We start from the raw sequence: 13532 nt of genomic DNA on the forward strand, positions 1-13532 counted from the left end.
ATCACAGCACCGGACAAAACAACTAAACTAAACACCCCACAATCTTGAAAATTGACAGCACAATCTCTCATCCATGCCTCTACGTTCATACAACAAAAAGAAAAGTAAAATTAAGTCCTAGCCACAGCAACGCGTGGCCGTGCACAGCTAGCATATATATATATATATATATATATATATATATATATATATATATATATAAAATTAGCATAGCATGTTGCTATGGCACAGACAAGATGGAACTATCTTCCTGGCTCTCCCCGTTGCTCTGGTCTTGGAGCATCCATTGGTGATGGGGGAGGGGGCTTCCAAAGTCCCAAAGCAACTGAAGGAAACAGAAGAAACAAAAACCATGCACAACCCTACTGTCCATCCCATGAGAGCAGCCATGGGAAATCATGTCTTCCTTTAGTTTCCAAGCACCACGAAGCTATGATCCTTTCTGCTATCCTGCTCCCCCTCATTGCGATTCCTGCTCAGTGCTCTACTGTTGCCTTTATTCTTTCCTCCCAGTGCTATTGTGGCTTGCTCTGAAGAAATGATAAATGTCCACATTATTTATTTTCCTATCTAGTGTAGCCAATTAAGCACACGTCAAATCCATTTGCAAATAGCGATGCTGGCTGAACGCAAAGGGTGGGGAGCGGGGTGGGAGGAAACCTACCTGCAGAAAGGAAGAGGCTTTTGATTCCGGCTTCAGGGAAGAGAAAAATAAGCAAAGGGTGAAGGTCAGTGGAGACACATCACATTGCACTGATTAAAATGTTGACAGGCATTCATTTAGTTTTATGAAATTGTCAATTGATCTGCGATCGCAGGCTCCAATCAATGCTCTGAAACTAAACGATGCAGAAAATCGGACAGCTATAGAATACCCTGGGTGAGAAAAGGAAGGAGGCACCTTAGAGCAATTCATTCCTCTAGGAATAGGAATTAAACCACCTCCGAGGTGGCAAAAGTGAGACCCGGATCTACCGTTGGCTTTGAAAAGGAATGGCAGTTCCTTAGGAGACAGATCACCTCTATCCATCGCCTGAAGAGATCTGACTGGGAGAGCTGACATCATAAAAACCAAGGCAAATGGAAAGAATGCTGTTGTCAGTTGTTCAAAGAGATGTTTATCCAGAGCCACAAGGAGGTCTCCACTCCCATTTATCAAGTGTCCTAGTCCTCCCGCTTCCCAGCAAGATCGAACAAGACTATCCGTAAGCCTCTGGGCGAATGAAGCAGCCTTCATCTATCTCAGCTCCTTTGCGAGGGGAGGGGGGGATGTGCCAAGGCGAGGTCAGCTAAGGGTCTCCAGGTATCTCACCTGCATCAGGCTTTTCTCATCACTCTTTCATCATCCAATTTGAGGAACATTCTCCCATTCTTTCCGTCTTCTTCCAGACTTGAAAACAATCCACCTTATGGATCCCAGAGTTGGACAAAGTATTCCAGGTGAGGTCCGATCAAAGCAGTATGAAGGGGCTCCATAACTTCCCTTGATCTAGACCACTGCTTCACAACCTTTGGTCCATGGACCACCAGTGGTCCGCAAGAACTAAAATATTGTCCACGGTCTCACCGTTACTACTATGGATAATAACACAGCCCAACCAAAATATTTTTTCTTGATCTGTTTTTTCTTGTTCAGAGAATTGCATTAGATAGACCACACCAGCTCTGGATTATTAAATATGGTTTTCTGTGGATGAGCAGATTGTGAGTATATGTTCTGTATCAGAAACTAGAGCTGATGGGGTCTGTCCAATGCAATTTTCTGAATCAACACCTCAAATAACCAAACTGAATAGAAAGTTGACCAAAAACTGATTAGTAACCCTTTTGTTACTAATGTTGGAGTGTGGTCCCTGGTCAAAGTGGTCCCTGCTCAAGTGGTCCCTCATCAAGTGATCCTTGGTCAAAATGGTCCTTGGTCAAAGTGGTCCCTGGTCAAAGTGGTCCCTGCTTAAGTGGTCCCTGCTCAAGTAGTCCCTACTCAAGTGGTCCCTACTCAAGTGGTCCCTGGTCAAAGTAGTCCCTGCTCAAGTGGTCCCTCATCAAGTGGTCCCTGCTCAAGTGGTCACTCATCAAGTGGTCCCTGCTCAAGTGGTCACTCATCAAGTGGTCCTTGGTCAAAGTGGTCCCTGGTCAAAGTGGTCCCTGCTTAAGTGGTCCCTGCTCAAGTGGTCCCTACTCAAGTGGTCCCTACTCAAGTGGTCCTTGGTCAAAGTGGTCCCTGCTCAAGTGGTCCCTCATCAAGTGGTCCCTACTCAAGTGGTCCCTGGTCAAAGTGGTCCCTGCTCAAGTGGTCCCTCATCAAGTGGTCCAGGTCAAAGTGGTCCTTGGTCAAAGTTGTTTTATTGTTGTTTTTATTGTTTTTATTGTTATTTTAAAGCTAATTGTATTGTTTTAATCTATTTCTGTAAACCGCTCCGAGCCAAACTGGGAGTAACGGTATACAAGTCTAATAAATAAATAAATAAATAAAGTGGTCCCTGCTCAAGTGGTCCCTACTCAAGTGGTCCCTCGCCAAGTGGTCCCTAGTCAAAGTGGTCCTTGGTCCAAGTGGTCCCTGATCAAAGCAGTCCCTCATCAAGTGGTCCTTTGTCAAAGTGGTCCCTGCTCAAGTGGGTCCTTGTCAAAAAAAAACCTTGTGAACCATTGATCTAGACACTATCATCTTGCCAAGAAAACATAATGATAGACTTGCCATAATTTGGAAATGTACCTGAAGGCACACAACAACAACAACATGGGATGGGTTCTCCTGTGTTCTCCATGCAGTGCCCCAAAGCACCTTTCTAACCTACTTGAAAGCCTCAAAGCCAACTTCTACAGACATTTCATGCTTCAACATTAGCAGGCAGAATTGCAGAAGCATTTGGAATCTCCATAGGATCTCAGTGGATCTCAGCACTGATCTTGTTGTGTGTTCAGCTATGGTTGAGGGTAGCGAGACCTTCTCTAATCTAGCCTGCTGAGATTGACATCACAAGGGATGGGTGTCTGTAGCATAAGAAAACAGAGCACATTCAAGTCTTGTAGGACCAGGGAAGCAAACATACAGGCTTGACTTACCTGTCTATCCAGAACAACATTTTTAGTTCTTCCTTTCTGCCTAGTTTCACATTTCTAATAAGTACGGATACACATACACAGACTTCATAAAATTAGTGTGATCATTCTTTTATCTTTTCAGTAAAAGATAAAGTTGAATAGGCATCCTTGGGCACATTAGTTCCTACCTCCGCAGCCGCCTGGCGAAATGAATACCCAGTGTAAGATATCCAGTGTGTCTATATATTCCTTCCAAAAGACTAAACACAGTACCGTTGGGTTTTTGCCGCCACTCTGTGCCACTGAGAAAGGAATTTAAGCCTCCTTGAGGAAGAGAGAGAGACTCATTAAAAGGAGTTACAACAAACCGGTTATCAGACGTTTAAAGAATCACCCTTTTCAAATAAACCTGTTAAATAAATCCACAGTAAAGATAATTAGGTCAGCATTATACCTGCACAATGCACACTGATCCATCCAGGAGGCTTTAATGGCGGCATAAGCCTGTTAAAGGCATAACAGAGAGTGGAATCCGCCGGGTCATTAAAAAGAGTCACTGGGTATCTTCTCCCTTGGAAAACCAAAACAGTCTCCACTTTGTTTGTCTGTGGTTCTCAACCTTCCCCTTAATACAGTTCCTCGTGTTGTGGTGACCCCTCAACCATAACATTATGTTCACCGTAATTGTGCTACTGTTATGAATCGTGATGTAAATATCCGATATCCAGGATGTATTGTCATTCACTGGACCAAATTTGGCACCAGTATCCGATACGCCCATATTTGAATATTGGTGGGGTTGGGAGGGATTGGTTTTGTCATTTGGGAGTTGTAGTTGCTGGGATTTATAGTTCACCTACAATCAAAGAGCACTCTGAACTCCGCCAACAATGGAATTGAACCAAACTTGGTACACAGAACTCCCACAACGAACAGAAAATATTGGAAGGGTTTGGTGGGCATTGACCTTGAGTTTTGGAGTTGTAGTATTTGTGCCAAGTTTGGTCCAGGTCCATCATGGTTTGAGTCCACAGTGCTCTCTGGATATAGGTGAACTACAACTCCAAAACTCAAGTTCAATGCCCACCAAACTCTTCCAGTATTTATTGTTGGTTATGGGAGTTCTGTGTTCCAAGATTGTGAACACTGGTGGAGTTTGGGGATAATAGATTTTGACATTTGGGAGTTGTAGTTGCTGAGATTTATAGTTCACCTACAATCAAAGAACATTCTGAACTCCACCAACTATGGAATTGAACCAAACTTGGTACACAGAACTTCCACGCCCAACAGAAAATGCTGGAAGGGTTTGGTGGGCAGTGACCTTGAGTTTTGGAGTTGTAGTTCACCTACATCCAGTGGATTCCAAGCAATGATGGATCTGGACCAAACTTGGCACAAATACTCAGCATGCCCAAATGTGAACACTGGTGGAGTTTGGGGATAATAGACTTTTGGGAGTTGTAGTTGCTGGGATGTATAGTTCACCTACAATCAAAGAACCCCTTGAACCCCACCAACGATAGAATTGGGCTAAACTTCCCACACAGAACCTCCATGACCAACAGCAAATACTGGTCTTTGGAGACCCCTCTGAACCCCTCTCTTGACCTCCCAAAGGGTCCCGACCCCCAGGGTGAGAAACGCTGATCTATGCCATCCTGAACTGGTAGGTCTCATCTGGAGTCCTTTTATCAGTTCTGGATATCATCTTAAGACAGATATGGACAAGTTGGAGAAGCTGGTACAGATTAGGACAACAAGGATGATATGAGGTATGGAGGGTAACACCTGTGAGGACAGTTGAAGGAGTGGATCACCTTGGTAAACGCAAGAAGATAGGGTGACATAGGTTGTCGAAGGCTTTCATGGCTAAATCACTGCTGTGAATTTTCTGGGCTGTATGGTCATACAGCAACGGAAAACAACCTTTCCCTTTATCTTTACCAAAAGAGCAAAACTGTCTTACATTAAGTTAAATTTGCCTTAATTTAACTACTTTACTTAACTACTGATGGTGATGTTTGTTTTTATTAATTATCTATTATTTATTTATTTATTTCCAACATTTATATCCCACCCTTCTCACCCGAAGAGACTCAGGGCGGCATACACAATTGGCAACGATTCGATGCCGACACATAATTAAAACATAGCAGTAAATAAAATCCATTACAAACAGTTAATACAGTATAAAAATATATAACATATAGTTAAAATCCATTCATCCAATATCCTTGTGCTTTAGCCATAATTTTTATTATTATTTTCTATTTAGTTACAATGGGTTTGTTTATATTTTGCATCTCGTGCTTTTAAATTGTTTACTACATTTGAATGTTATGTTTTGATATTGCTTTATATTGGTTTTATCTGTCAAATCTTGTTTTGTTCAGGCTTGGCCCCATGTCAACTGTCCCGAGTCCCTTCGGGGAGATGGTGATGGGATAAAAGAATAAATAATAATTATTATAATAATAATAATAATAATAATTATTATTATTATTATTTTGCTTTTAATTACTCAATTTTAATATTAATACAGATTATATAGTATGGTATAATATGGGTATCCATTCCATTCATTCACTCAGTCATTTCCGACTCTTTGTGACCTCACGGACCAGTCCATGCATGGGCATACTTAGACTTATTTTTAATACTAATTCTCAAACAACCAGAAACTACATTTGTCCATCTTCTAGCAAACCACATAGGTGTTGGTTAATTGAGAGTCTATTTAACAATCCAGCAATATCTCTACTGCTAAAATCAACCAGCTACATTTGGAAGAGATCAGACTTCGGAGGATGATTCTCCTTTCCCTTGCATGTGTGATGAAAGGCTGCTGCTACACAACACTGTCTGCATTGTGCATTCATGACCCGCAGTGCCGTTCCGTCAGCTGACTCTACCTTGAATGTGTGCCAGTTTGTCCTGAAGCAACGGAGCTGTGCTCAGGTTGGAACAGCAGCAAGCACACACGCGTTGTCAACACTTCAGACACCCAGGATAGTGTGGTGAGGCTTTATTTTTAGTTGTTGTTGTTTATCGCTCTTTCACTTTGCATGCCAAGTTAGAATTTTGGACATGCACATCATTGGTGAGGAACTCTTCAGAAGTCCAGAAGAGAGACAGTTTGATTGGATGGTTGATGGCACCACCATGGTTTACGAGACAGCCATAAATAACAGCGGGACATGCAACCGAGACATGTTGTGTTTCTGTCCGATTGCAGGAACGAAGAGGAGTGCATTGTAAGACCCGAGGATGTTTCAAAGGTAGGAAAGGACAACCTGATTGTTGGGTTTGAGCCCACAAAGAGATCTATCAGCAACAAAAACAAAGTGTGGTGTAGTAGTTATGGGATTACACATGGTTTGAATCCTTGCTCGGCTATGGAAAGTCACTTGGGACCTCATCTCATGCATTCTCCATGTGCTTTGGAGACGGAGTCCCACAGAGGCCATCAGATGATGAAGGGCATGGAATTGGAGCCCAGAATGCTATCCAACTCTAAATGGCTTAAGACAGTCAAAGAAGGACGTGGACATGACGTGGGATGGCTGGCCGTCCCAGAAGAGGGACCTCAATAGTAGGGATCTCATGGGATAAGGCCTGTGAAGACCTTGGCCAAGACATATCTTCCCTGGAGGTCCACCTTGGGAAGAATATCCTAAGATAGGATATTCACTTTGCATGCCAAGTTGGAACTTTCAGCTAGCATGCACATCATTGGTGAGGAACTCTTCAGAAGTCCAGAAGAGAGACAGTTTCTTGATTAGATGGTTGATGGCACCACCATGGTTCACGAGACAGCCATAAATAACAACCGGACAGGACACGCAACCACGACATGTTGTGTTTCTGCCCAATTGCAGGAACGAAGAGGAGTGCATTGTAAGACCCGAGGATGTTTCAAAGGTAGGAAGGGACAACTTCATTGTTGGGTTTGAGGCCAAAAACAGATCTATCAGTAACAAAAACAAAGTGTGGTGCAGTAGTTATGGGATTACTCATGGTGTGAGTCCTTGCTCGGCTATGGAAAGTCACTTGGGACCTCATCTCATGCATTCTCATGCATGCTATCTTTTCCTTAGTTCCCTGTGGTTTTATTCTTATCCTTTTTCTTATCCTTTTCTCACCCCGAGTTTTAACTGAGTATTAGTGCGGCCTGCCCTGTTATATTGCTCTTTGGATTTTGTGTTGTACTGTATATGATTCTTTATTGTATTGTTGTAATTGTATTATGATATGTTGTTTTTTATATTGTGTTATATTGTATTTTTCCCGGGCATGGCCCCATGAAAGCCGCCCTGAGTCCCCATTGGGGAGATGGTGGCGGGGTATAAATAAAGTTTTATTATTATTATTATTATTATTATTATTATTATTATTATTATTATTATTATTATATTCTGGGGTCCATCTCTGTGCGCTTCGGAGACAGAGTTCCACAGAGGCCATCAGATGATGAAGGGCATGGAATTGGAGCCTAGAATACTATCCAACTCCAAATGACAGTGAAAGAAGGATGTAGGAATGATATGGGATGTCTAGAAGGACCTCAATGGTAGGGAACTTCCCTGGAGGACCACCTTGGGAAGAATATCCTAGGATAGGGTTGTCACAAGTCGGAGTTGACTTGAAGATGCACAACAAGATGCCACCACCCTTTGACGATCAGAAGATGACATGGAAGACCCAGCTTTAAGTCCTCATTGGAGCCCAGAATACTATCCAACTCCAAATAACAGTGAAAGAAGGATGTGGGAATGATATGGGATGTCTAGAAGGACCTCAACGGTAGGGAACTCATGGGATGAGGCCTGTGATGACCTTGGCCAAGACATATCTTCCCTGGAGGACCACCTTGGGAAGAATACCTAAGATAGTGTTGTCACAAGTCAGAGTTGACTTGAAGATGCACAACAAGATGCCACCACCCTTTGACGATCAGAAGATGACATGGAAGACCTAGCTTTAAGTCCTCATTGGAGCCCAGAATACTATCCAACTCCAAATGACAGTGAAAGAAGGATGTGAGAATGATATGGGATGTCTGGAAGGACCTCAATGGTAGGGATGAGGCCCATGATGGCCTTGGCCAAGACATATCTTCCCTGGAGGACCACCTTGGGAAGAATATCCTAAGATAGGATTGTCACAAGTCAGAGTTGACTTGAAGACGCACAACAAGATGTCACCACCCTTTGAGTATAAGAAGATGACATGGAAGACCCAGCTTTAAGTCCTCATTGGAGCCCAGAATACTATCCAACTCCAAATGACAGTGAAAGAAGGATGTGAGAATGATATGGGATGTCTGGAAGGACCTCAATGGTAGGGAACTCATGGGATGAGGCCCGTGATGACCTTGGCCAAGACATATCTTCCATGGAGGACCACCTTAGGAAGAATATCCTAGGATAGGGTTGTCACAAGTCAGAGTTGACTTGAAGACGCACAACAAGATGTCACCACCCTTTGAGTATCAGAAGATGACATGGAAGATCCATCTTTAAGTCCTCATTGTGTCACGGACCTCACAGGTTGATTTGAAGCCCATCAGCCTGACCTACCTTAGATGCCAGATGGTTGCTTGGAAGACAAAGTAGAGAAGATCCAAACAACCCAGTCTGAGCTCGTTGGATTCAAGTCAAGGATATGATCAAGAGAGCAATCGAGCAAGCAACTGTGGTCATGATTTCCTGGAATTCTGTTGACGTCTTCAGTAAGAACGAGTTTCTGATGGACATCGATGGACATGAAATGTGTGATCTAAAGATTCCATCAAGACAACAAATGAGCCATTGACAATTGGTGGGAAAAACAATATTTAGCTTTGTTTCTTGAGGTCATCTCATCATTTTATGCTGCATGGGGATAAAATGCATGTCTTGCATGGAGAAAGGGGTCACAATCATAGAATCATAGAATCATAGAATAGTAGAGTTGGAAGAGACCACATGGGCCATCCAGTCCAACCCCCTGCTAAGAAGCAGGAAATCGCATTCAAAACACCCCCGACAGATGGCCATCCAGCCTCTGCTTAAAAGCCTCCAAAGAAGGAGCCTTCACCACGGCCCCGGGGAGAGAGTTCCACTGTCGAACAGCTCTCACAGTGAGGAAGTTCTTCCTGATGTTCAAGTGGAATCTCCTTTCCTGTAGTTTGAAGCCATTGTTCCGTGTCCTAGTCTGCAGGGCAGCAGAAAACAAGCTTGCTCCCTCCTCCCTTTGACTTCCCTTCACGTATTTGTACATGGCTATCATGTCTCCTCTCAGCCTTCTCTTCTGCAGGCTAAACATGCCCAGCTCTTTAAGCCGCTCCTCATAGGGCTTGTTCTCCAGACCCTTAATCATTTTAGTCGCCCTCCTCTGGACGCTTTCCAGCTTGTCAACATCTCCCTTCAACTGTGGTGCCCAAAATTGGACACAGTATTCCAGGTGTGGTCTGACCAAGGCAGAATAGAGGGGGAGCATAACTTCCCTGGATCTAGACGCTATTCCCCTATTGATGCAGGCCAGAATCTCATTGGCTTTTTTAGCAGCCGCATCACATTGTTGGCTCATGTTTAACTTGTTGTCCACGAGGACTCCAAGGTCTTTTTCGCACACACTGCTGTCAAGCCAGGCGTCCCCCATTCTGTATCTTTGATTTCCATTTTTTCTGCCGAAGTGAAGTATCTTGCATTTGTCCCTGTTGAACTTCATTTTGTTAGTTTCGGCCCATCTCTCTAGTCTGTCAAGATCGTTTTGAATTCTGCTCCTGTCTTCTGGAGTGTTAGCTATCCCTCCCAGTTTTGTGTCATCTGCAAACTTGATGATCGTGCCTTCTAACCCTTCGTCTAAGTCGTTAATAAAGATGTTGAACAGAACCGGGCCCAGGACGGAGCCCTGCGGCACTCCACTTGTCACTTCTTTCCATGATGAAGACGACGCATTGGTGAGCACCCTTTGGGTTCGTTCGCTTAGCCAATTACAGATCCACCTAACCGTAGTTTTGTCTAGCCCACATTTTACTAGTTTGTTTGCCAGAAGGTCGTGGGGGACTTTGTCGAAGGCCTTACTGAAATCCAGGTAGGCTACATCCACGGCATTCCCTGTATCGACCCAACTCGTAACTCTATCGAAAAAAGAGATCAGATTAGTCTGGCATGACTTGTTTTTGGTAAATCCGTGTTGACTATTAGCAATGACCGCATTTGTTTCTAAGTGTTCGCAGACCACTTCCTTAATGATCTTTTCCAGAATTTTGCCTGGTATTGATGTGAGGCTGACCGGACGGTAATTGTTTGGGTCGTTCTTTTTTCCCTTCTTGAAGATAAATAGGGACCACATTCGCCCTCCTCCAATCTGCTGGGACTTCTCCCGTTCTCCAAGAACTCTCGAAGATAATTGCCAGTGGTTCTGAAATAACTTCCGCTAGTTCCTTCAGTACTCTTGGATGTAGCTGGTCTGGCCCTGGGGACTTGAATTCGTTTAGAGTGGCCAGGTGTTCCTGGACAACTTGTTTCCCTATTTGGGGTTGGATTTCCCCCAATCCTTCGTCCATTCCATGGTGCTGAGGTTGAAGATGGCTTTCTTTTTGTGAGAAGACCGAGGCAAAGAAGGCATTAAGCAGTTCTGCCTTTTCCCTGTCCCCTGTCGCCATCACCCCATCTTCTCCTTGCAATGGCCCTATCGCCTCCTTTTTCTTCCACAAAGAGTGTTTGTTTCATGCATCCCATGGAATGATAGCTCAGGCCACCAACAAGGTTTTAATTCATTTTAATGTATGTATTTGTGTTGCATTTCGATTCTTGCATTATGTATTTTCATAGATGGTGTGCTTTAATGTATGTAAGTGTGCTATGATGTACTTTGTGGCAATGTGTTTTAACTCCTTATGGCCTCAAGCCATAAGGAGAAGTGGATAGCAAATAAAATTAATAATAATAATAATAATAATAATAATAATAATAATAATAGGGACAATTTGGACAGAAAAACAAGAAAACTCATGACCATTCATCATTCACTGCACCCTCGCAGTGATGTTGACCGGCTATATCTGCCTAGAAGATCAGGGGGCAGAGGACTCTTACAAGTAAAACAAGCAGTCAAAGAAGAAGAACATGCCCTGGCAGAATATGTCAAGCAAAGTGAAGAACCTGCTTTGATTGAAGTAAAAAATCAGAAACTCCTCAAAACACAACAGACAAAGAACCAGTACAAGAAAACCGCACTACAAACTAGAGCTGACAGCTGGCACAACAAAACATTGCATGGAAGGTTCCTTGACAAAATTGAAGGAAAAGCTGACAAGGAGAAGTCCTGGCTGTGGCTCACAAATGGGACCCTGAAGGAGGAGACAGAAGGCCTGATCCTTGCAGCCCAGGAGCAAGACATCAGGACAAAGGCAATTCAGGCCAAGATCGAAAAATCAGCTGATGACCCAAAATACAGACTGTGCAAGGAAACCGACGAAACCATTGATCATATCCTCAGCTGCTGTAAGAAAATTGCACAGACAGACTACAAACAGAGGCACAACTACGTGGCCCAAATGATTCATTGGAACTTATGCCTCAAGTACCACCTTCCAGCAGCAAAGAACTGGTGGGATCACAAACCTGCAAAAGTATTGGAAAATGAGCACGCAAAGATACTGTGGGACTTCCGAATCCAGACTGACAAAGTTCTGCAACACAACACACCAGACATTACAGTTGTGGAAAAGAAAAAGGTTTGGATCATTGATGTTGCCATCCCAGGTGACAGTCACATTGATGAAAAACAAGAGGAAAAACTCAGCCGCTATCAGGACCTCAAGACTGAACTAAAAGACTCTGGCAGAAACCAGTGCAGGTGGTCCCGGTGGTGATTGGCACATTGAGTGCCGTGCCAAAAGATCTCGGCCGGCATTTGGAAACAATAAACATTGACAAAATTACGATCTGCCAACTGCAAAAGGCCACCCTGCTGGGATCTGCACGCATCATCCGAAAATACATCACACGGTCCTAGACACTTGGGAAGTGTTTGACTTGTGATTTTGTGATACGAAATCCAGCATATCTATCTTGTTTGCTGTGTCATAATAATAATAATAGGGTTATAATGTGGGATGCTCATATTCATTTCAAGGCTGCCGAAGTGGAACTACTCACCCTCCATGTAGATGTGCATGGGAGGCACATTCAGTTGTGAAACATTGCTTTGTTTGGGTTGCTGTGAGTTTTCTGGGCTGTCTGGCCACGTTTCAGAAGCATTCTCTCCTGACATTTCACCCACATCTATGGCAGGTACTGTCAGAGGTTGTAAGGTCTGTTGGAAACTAGGCAAGTGGGGTTTATATATCTGTGGGAGAAAAAACTCTTGTCTGTTGGAAGCAAGTGTCAATGTTTCAATTGGCCACCTTGATTAGCATCGAATTGCCTTGCAGAGTCAAAGCCTGGCTGCTTCCTGCCCGGGGGAATCCTTTGTTGTTCTGCAGAGAGCAGAAAAGTAGGGGAAGAAGAAGGAAAGAGAAGAGATGGGAGCCCAATTGGGTTTGCCACTGGCCAGCTTGAATTATATTGTGAATGGAAAACATTAAAAATGATATTACAAGTGTAAAATATTAAAACATGGTTTTCAATTGGCTATTTAAAATATTTTTGGCCTGCCGCTCTGCTCCATAGGGACCCGTGATGTGGCTAATAGTGGCAGGAGGTGAGCCATCAAAACAACCGTGGGACATTCATAGAAGGCAATAAACAATAAAACCACAAATAACATAACGGAACCACAAGAGGCAGCAGAATGAGATGCCAAAGATGAGTGAAACTTTCCTCCATTCATTAAGTTAGTTATTTCCCTTCTTCTTTTTCTTTTTGTTGTATGAACGTAAAGGCATGGATGAGGGGTTGTGCTGCCAAGTTTAGTGTTTCTGGAATGTGTAGTTTTGTTGTTTTGTCCTAGGCCAGAATTTCATTACCCTTTTATATATATGCATATATAGATGCATACATTCATATGTGTGTATGTATGTATATAATCATATACATGCATGCATATGTGTGTATGTATATTTAATCATATATATACATGCAGCACAACCCCTCATCCATGCCTCTACAACAAAAAGAAAAGAACAATAAAGTCCTAATTAGAGCGAGAAGAATAATTGTTATATATATATATATATATATATATATATATATATATATATATATGTGATGGCATCACGGCAGCGGACAAAACAACAAAAGTAAACACCCCACAACCTCGAAAATTGACAGCACAACCCCTCATCCATGCCTCTAGGTTGATACAACAAAAAGGAAAGAAAAATAAAGTCCTAATTAGAGGGAGAGGAATAATTGTTTTTATCCAATTGCTGCTAAGCTCCGCTCACTTGGTCTCCTAGCAACCCACTCAGCCCAGGGGACCCTTTACCTTAACTACCACCAATTCCTCAATACTTTATTTCCCATACCACCATACTTGGCCACAGTAACGCGTGG

Source organism: Anolis carolinensis, unplaced genomic scaffold, assembly GCF_035594765.1.
Source record: "Anolis carolinensis isolate JA03-04 unplaced genomic scaffold, rAnoCar3.1.pri scaffold_7, whole genome shotgun sequence".
Taxonomy (NCBI): Eukaryota; Metazoa; Chordata; class Lepidosauria; order Squamata; family Dactyloidae; genus Anolis; species Anolis carolinensis.